We start from the raw sequence: 7756 nt of genomic DNA on the forward strand, positions 1-7756 counted from the left end.
TTCTTCAGGGGCAGTGGTGGTGGTAGGGATCAACCGCACCTCAACTGGACAGAATTCATTTGCTTGTGTTTGCAAGAGTCATTTTTTACTATCAGTTTTCTAAACTTACAGGCTTGCAAAATAGCTCTTAGAGCTGATAAAGCATGTGCAAATGGTAGTCCTCTTAGCTCCGAGACAATGAGTGGCACAAACAATGTTGTGGAAGAGGCTGTCTGGCTTATTAAGCCTTAAAAATCATTATATATATATATATATATATATATATATATATATTTTTTAATCTCTAAGATTCTGTGTGGGTTTTTTAAAACCTATGTTAAATCCCAATTTTCAAGAAAGTAAAATCCTGACTCTCACACAGAAATAACACGAACATGTGTCAAAGATTTACGTAACTCATTGGTTAATGTGGAAATCAGTAAGATGTGAAAACTGGTTCATTATGAGAATGTAACTTACAGAGATTTTTATCCTTTACAGGACACAATTCCTTTGCATTGCCATGAACAGTCTGTGTATTCCTACAGACAAGGAAAATTTATGTTGTCAGTTTTCTACAACTTAACTTCTATCCCTACAGAGTTGTTAAACAGCTTAATCAAAAGCAATCCAAGGTGCACACCCTTACCTAGGACACTAAGGCTCAGAGAGGTTAAATAACTTACCTAGGATCACATGAGTAGCAAGGAAGAGGGTCAGACTTACCCTGAGATTCTTCTGCTCTGCCTGCTGCCTGCTGGCATTGCTACTTTGGTTTGCAGCTTCAGTCTTGGGTTACACAACTGTGCCAGCAGACCTGTGTGGTCAGTCCTCGTAGCCGGAAGAGCCTAGTGAAGCAGAAGAGAGGACTCTGGCGAGGGGCGGGCAGGACATTGATCCCGGGAAGCTGTGCCCGGGACTGCCGGCCAGGGGCAGGGCCTGGTCTACTCCGTCGGGGTTGACAGGGCATTTCCCGTTCCTGGGGACGCACAGAAAGGAGGCAGGGAGAGGAGAAAGGGCACAGAAAGGGTCGGCCGGGAAAGCAGGCCCAGGGCAGGGTTGAGTGGTCACACCTGCCACGTCTCACAGTAGCGACAGAGCCTGGGAAGGAGGCAAACGTCCACGCAGGTGGCGCAGGCCGCTGTAACAGAGCACCAGAGATGGGCCGGCTTGCGAAGCAATAGTTGTTCGTTTCTTACAGTTTGGGGGCTCAAGTCTGTCTGCCACCAGGGTGCCAGCCAGTGTGGCCCCGGGCTCTGGCGAGGTCTCTCTTCCGGCCCACAGACCGCTGACTCCTCTTCCTCCTCTCCAAGAGAAGGAAGGAAAGAATTGATGGCAGCTGTCTGTGAGACAAGTTCTCACGTGGCGAGAAGGAGAAAGTTCTCTGGAGTCTCTCTTTTCAAAAATTTTTTAATTTTTCTGGAGGTGGAGTCTCATTGTATCACCCAGGCTGGTCTCAAATTCCTGGGCTCAGGTGACCGTCCTACAGGTACCTGAGACTCCTGTTCCAGGTCTGTGGTCTCTCTTACAGGGGCGCTAATCCCACTCACGAGGGCCCCACCCTCACGACCTAAGCCCAAAGCTCCACCTCCTGAAACCACTACCTTGGGGGTTGGGATGTTCAACATTTGAATGGGGGGCGGGGCCCAAACATTCAGTCTACAGCAGGTGGATTTCATTACACTGGAATTGCCCCCAAAAGGGTGTTTCAAACCCTGTTCCTCAGGCCTTCCTCCTCCCCGCAGGATTCTGATCCACAAGTCTGAGCTGTGCCAGGGGAATCTTCATTTTCAGCAAACTTTCTGAGTCTCATCTTAGTGTTTTCTAAACCACATTTTGGAAAATGCCAAACTAAAGAAACGATTCACGAAGGTTAGATTTTTTTCTTTGAAAAAAATTACATAAAGAATATGTAGCATAGGCAAATTCCAAAATGGCAAAAAAAAAAGGAAAAAAAATCACTCAAAATTCCAACAGCCAGGGATACTACTATTAACATGTTGATGTATATTCTTCCACATTTTCCTGTGAGTGTGCACACACATGCATCCCGTGTATAGATGGGACAATATTCTGTATAATACAGTTAACCCTTGAACAACACACCAACCCCTGTGTAGTCAAAAATCTGAGCATAACTTATTTTGCTGCTGTTGTTTCTTTTTTGAGACAGCTTCTCGCTCTGTCAACCCAAGTAGAGTACAGTGGCTCAGCCTAGCTCACAGCAACCTCAAACTCCTGGGCTCAAGCAGTTCTCCTGCCTCAGCCTCCTGCGTAGCTGGGACTACAGGCACATGCCACTGCGCCCGGCTAATTTTTCTATTTTTTATAGAGATGGGGTCTTGCTCTTGCTCAGGCTGGTCTTAAACTCCTGGCCTCAAGTGATCTTCCTGCCATGGCCTCTCTTGACTTTGGTTATCTTTTGACTCCCCAAACTTAATCACCAATCAGCTCCTGCTGACCGGAAGCCTTACTGATAACATGAACAGCCAACTTTGTAAGTTCTATGTATTATACTTCATATCCTGCAATGACGTAAGCTAGAGAAAAGAAAATCACAGAGAAAATATACTTGCTATTCATTTCATTGGAAGTGGATCATTATAAAACTCTCCATCCTCATCGTCCTCATGTTGAGTAGGCTGAGGAGGAGGAGGAAGAGGAGGGCTTGGTCTTTCGGGCTCAGGGGTGGCTGGGGCAGAAGAAAATCTACAGGTAGGTGAACCCGCACAGTTCAGACCCGTGTTGTCTGAGGGTCAGCTGTATTCTGCAGCTTGCTTTTTGCCCTCACTGAGTCTTAACACACCCTTCCATGTCAGTAAATACACACGTACATCACACTTACCGTGGATATTCGGGTATCAGGGGAGATACTTGTTTTGGGGGGACCGTCTGTGACCTTTTACTTCCTCTTTAACTCACACTCCCCAGCACCCACCTACTCTGACCTGGGCACACTGACAGCACCCCAGGGGCTTGGCGGCCAGGCGCTCTGGCTGGCGCTGGGCCCGGAGCGTCCTTTACTGCCTGTGAATCAACGCTCCTGGGCTTCCCAAAGTGGTCAGGGGCGCTGTCAGCCTCTGACGCTAACCCCGAGGGTCTTCCAGCTCCACGGCCCCGTGATCTGCATGGCTTGCAGCTTCAGCTTACACAGAACGCCCATCCCGGTACCAACCCCCTGCCTCCTTGCACACGAGGCCAGGCCAGGGGGGGTTGAGCTTGTTACTGAAACCTTAAGCCACTGAAACCAGAGCAGCCGCCTTTGAACCGCAGAGATCTCTCCCCCACCGCCCCCCTCCTGAGAAGGCCCCAGGCCCCGGCAGCAATGCAAAGTTCAAATCTACAGCTCCTTGCAAGCCCATTTGGGAACCATTAGGCGGCCCCTGACCTCCTCTCACCCTGGGACAGACATGTGACCCCAGGGCCACCCTCCCTGCCACAGAGACTGGGCCTGAGTCCTTGAGACCAAAGGAAAAACTGCTGTAGTGGCCTGTTCGGGAGAAGAAATGAATTTAAAATATAATCTCCAGTAAACATTTTTTTTTTAAAAAAGAAGTAATTGGGATAATTGGCTTCAGTCTGAGAGATAAACAGACAAGAAAGCAAATCCTTTAACCTGCTGCTGGGGCCGTAAAGGGGCCTGCGCTTGTATTTTCCTGGCGCTTTTTATGACCCAAGGGCTGGCCTCTCTCTGCCTCTGGACTGGGCTGGCACAAAGCCGGGTTAATCACAGAGCAGTTTCGGAAATGAGGGTCTCGAATGGAATTTCCTCAACACGCCCTCCCCGCCCTCCGCGCTCTGCAGCCTCCTCAGAGCTGCCCTTTCTGGAAGGCGCTGCGCTGGGCAGGCCCGGAGAACAAAGGGGCCATTTCTCTGTGTCTTCCCCGAGCCCAGAGGGCCTCTCGTCTGTACAAAAATTCAATAAAAGCAACTCTTCTCTTTCCTTCCCCGTGCCAGGGCCGTCAGAAGAAAATAAATCGAGTGCTGCCTATTCACGGACAGTTCACAATGTGTAAACCTCCGTGGGAGGAACAAGAAGATTGTATATTGTAGATAGGAGTCTTGCCCTCAGATAGCTTAATATTGACTTGGAACGTCATGACTAGTCCCAGCAAGAGGGAAAAGTCAAGTCACCATTTGTGGCAGCAATCCAAGCAATCTTTGGACAAATGAAAGTAATAAGCGTTAGGAGTCTAGTAAGTGCAAAATATTCTTTGTGTGTCTGTTCTGCTAGACAAGATTGCAATATCCCTAAGGTGGTATCTTGTCTCCCAGATGGCTGCCATCAATTCTTTCTTTCCTTCTGTGCACCTGCCACTCTCTCTTGGAGAGGTGGGGTCTCTCTCTCTACCCCCTGAGATCTGGGCTGGCTTTTAAGAGGACTGGTAATTTCTGCTTCCCCTCTCTTAGAAATAACTCAGCTGACGTGCCATGAGGAAGTCCCCCAGGCCACCTGGAACGTCCAAGTGGAGGACAGTCGAAGCTCTACAACCATGGCCCCATCTGAGCTCCCTGCCATGGCCCCTGCACTCACTCGCCAGCTCCCTGAGTGAGCCACTTGGCGGTAGATCCTCCCTGCCCTGGATCCACTGGGGCTGACACTGCACATTTGAGCTGTCCCTGCCATGCTCAGCCCCAGTTGAAAACAGTGAGCAGGCCGGGCCCAGTGGCTCACGCCTGTAATCCTAGCACTCTGGGAGGCTGAGGCTGGAGGATCACTTGAGGTCAGGAGTTTGAGACCAGCCTGAGCAAGAGTGAGCCCTCGTCTCTACTAAAATAGAAATAAATTAATTGGACAACTAAAAACATAGAAAAAATTAGCCGGGCATGGTGGCACATGCCTATAGTCCCAGCTACTCGGGAGGCTAAGGCAGGAGGATCGCTTGAGCCCAGGAGTTTGAGGTTGCTGTGAACTAGGCTGATGCCACGGCACTCACTCTAGCCTGGGCAACAGAGACTCTGACTAAAAAAAAAAAAAAAAAAAAAAATTAAAAAAAATTAAAATAAAAAAGAAAACAGTGAGCAGACAAATGATAGTGGCAGCGTTCCTGCATCTGCTTTGTCCTCTCCGCAGTCCTATAGAGATGGCATCGTTAGTGTTACCCCACTTCGTAGATGAGGGATTGTGGTGGAAGAGGTTGAGCAAATTGTCCAAGATCACACAGGTAGGAGGTGAAGGAGGCCCAAGGACACAGGGCATGTCCTGGGATTGGTACGGACGCCAACTTGGCAGGAGCGAGAGATATTCGTTAGGAAGTTGTGGGATATATGAATCAAACAGGAAGACGGATGGATTGGGATCATATGAAGGAGGGATCCCTGTGCCAGGATAGGAAGTTAGCACCTCATTTAATCATGGCCATTTACGAGCTGCCACTGAAGCTTTTTGAGCAGGAGAAGTGACAGGGCAAACTTGATCAGGTGGTTGAACATGGGATAGACTGAAGGGACAAGAGGCTGTAAGCGGATGGCCCGGCAAGGAGACAGAGTCGTCCAGGAGGGAAGTGACAGGGGACAGCTGCCCATGGTGGCTGCAACAGGAATGGAAGGAGACGCACGGAAAGGTGTTTAAAAACCTAGTGGGAGGATTCCATGGCCAGGGACTCGCGTGGGTGTCCCAAAGGAGAATGGGTGATACCACTGAAGACACTGGCAATGCAAGAGGGAGAGCCAGTTTGGAGAGTTTGGGTCACTCAAAGAGATGTTTGTGGAATTGGCACAGAGTTGGGGGAGATAAATTTAGTTTTGGATATGCTGAGATTGAAATGTTGGCAAAGAATGAAGATGCTCAAATCACAGCCCCAGCCCTCGAGCGGGTTAGTAATCCTGTGTCCTCTCTCTCTTACATACATGTGCGCAGTCACACACGCACAGATGTACTCACACACACACACACACACACACACACGCACGAGAGAACTAAGTAGGACATAATAAATAATAAAATGAATAAATTGCCGAAAACATTTGGTACTGAGAATAATGCTACGGGTGATTTGGAAGGAAAAAATGAATTGGCCCTAGATGACACCTAGCATCCAAAAGTATCACAATAGAGTCAGAGGAGGGACATTCCTGTAAGACATACGTATAGGCTTTGAGCAGCAAGACAAATGTCCCAGTTGTGGAGGGACGGTGGGAGAGAAAGATTATCATGGCCGGGCATGGTGGCTCACGCCTGTAACCCTAGCACTCTGAGAGAGAGAGGCGGGCGGATGGCTCAAGGTCAAGAGTTCAAGACCAGCCTGCGCAAGAGCGAGACCCTGTCTCTACTAAAAATAGAGAGAAATTAATAGGACACCTAAAATATATAGGAAAAAAATTAGCCAGGCATGGGGGCACACGTCTGTGGCCCCAGTTGCTTGGGAGGCTGAGGCAGGAGGATCACTTGAGCCCAGGAGTTTGAGGTTGCTGTGAGCTAGGCTGATGCCACAGCACTCTAGCTGGGACAACAAAGTGAGACTGTCTCAAAAATTAAAAAAAAAAAAAAAAAGAAAACGAAAGAAAGATTATCATAGGCGTTATACATTCTCGGAAAACGTGATTTGAATGACCACAGAATATTCCACCTGATGAGTAACCACAATGTAATAAACTATGCCTCTAATTTTTTTCCCTTTATGAAGTTGACAATTGTGGCTATTATAAATAACGCTACAATGAAAATCTCTGTAAATAAATTTTTGCATGCATCTGATTATTCTTGGAAGATAGATTCCCAGAAATGGAATTAGTGGGCTGAAGGATGACAATTTTAAACTATTCTTGCTACTCATTGCCAAATAACCTGCTGAAAATAACCGTCCATTCACACTTTCTCCAGAGGTGTATCAGGGGCCCATCTTGCCATTCAGGTTCCAATAGAGAATGAAGGGGACATGCAGCTGTGTATTCTATGTGGCCTGTTTTCTACATTAAATACAGGAAAATAGGTGAAAAAATAACCCCAAATGTTAACAGTGCCTAACTCTGGGTGTTGGGGATTGGGGTTTATGGGTGTGATATTTTCTTCTTTATACCTTTCCATAATTTTATAAAGTTCTTAAATAGTATGTGTATTACTATCGAAAATTTTTTTTAAGTAGCAGAAGCAATATGGCGGAAAGAATACCATGCTCAAGTCCAGAAAACTGTGGTGGTTCCAGGTCTCCTGCGGACGGTGTAGACTTGGAGAAGCCACCATGCCTTAGCTCATCTGACCCAGCCTCTGGGTCTCAGCCCAGGGACCCCTTCAAATGACCTGGGGCACTTACGAAAGGCCTTTCCCTGAGTGCCTCAGACTCACCGAATCTGTATTTGTTGAGGGGGGGAGGGGCTGGGCATGGGTATTTTTAGCCACCAACACTAATGCGCAGTTTAGGGGCAAGCGCCCCCCAGAGAAAGGCCCTAAGGAGGCCTCGAATGCCACAAGGAAGACCTCGCTGGGGAGCTGTGGTCACCTCCAGAGCTGGGAGAGAGGAGGAAGCGGGTGGAGTCGGGGGCCACCTTTCTGCATGTGTTGGCAGCACCTCAGCCGCAGGTAGAAGGTGGGTCTGATTTGCGTCCATCAGCATTTACAGACAACGAGCCAGGGCCACAGCAACGCGGTCTCTCAGGAGGGAGCGGTCTCCTCTTCCATCCCAAGCGCTGGGACAGATCAGTGCAGGGAGGCCAGGAGGAGCGGAGCATGGCTGGGGCCTTCCCTTCCCCTGCCGGGAAGCAGAGCTGGTAGACCCCCTTCCTGGGGGGCTTGCGGCGGTGGAGGGGCGGGAAGTGGAGATGGGGCAGCAGGGAGAGG

This window comes from Microcebus murinus, chromosome 17 (genome assembly GCF_040939455.1).
Source record: "Microcebus murinus isolate Inina chromosome 17, M.murinus_Inina_mat1.0, whole genome shotgun sequence".
NCBI lineage: Eukaryota > Metazoa > Chordata > Mammalia > Primates > Cheirogaleidae > Microcebus > Microcebus murinus.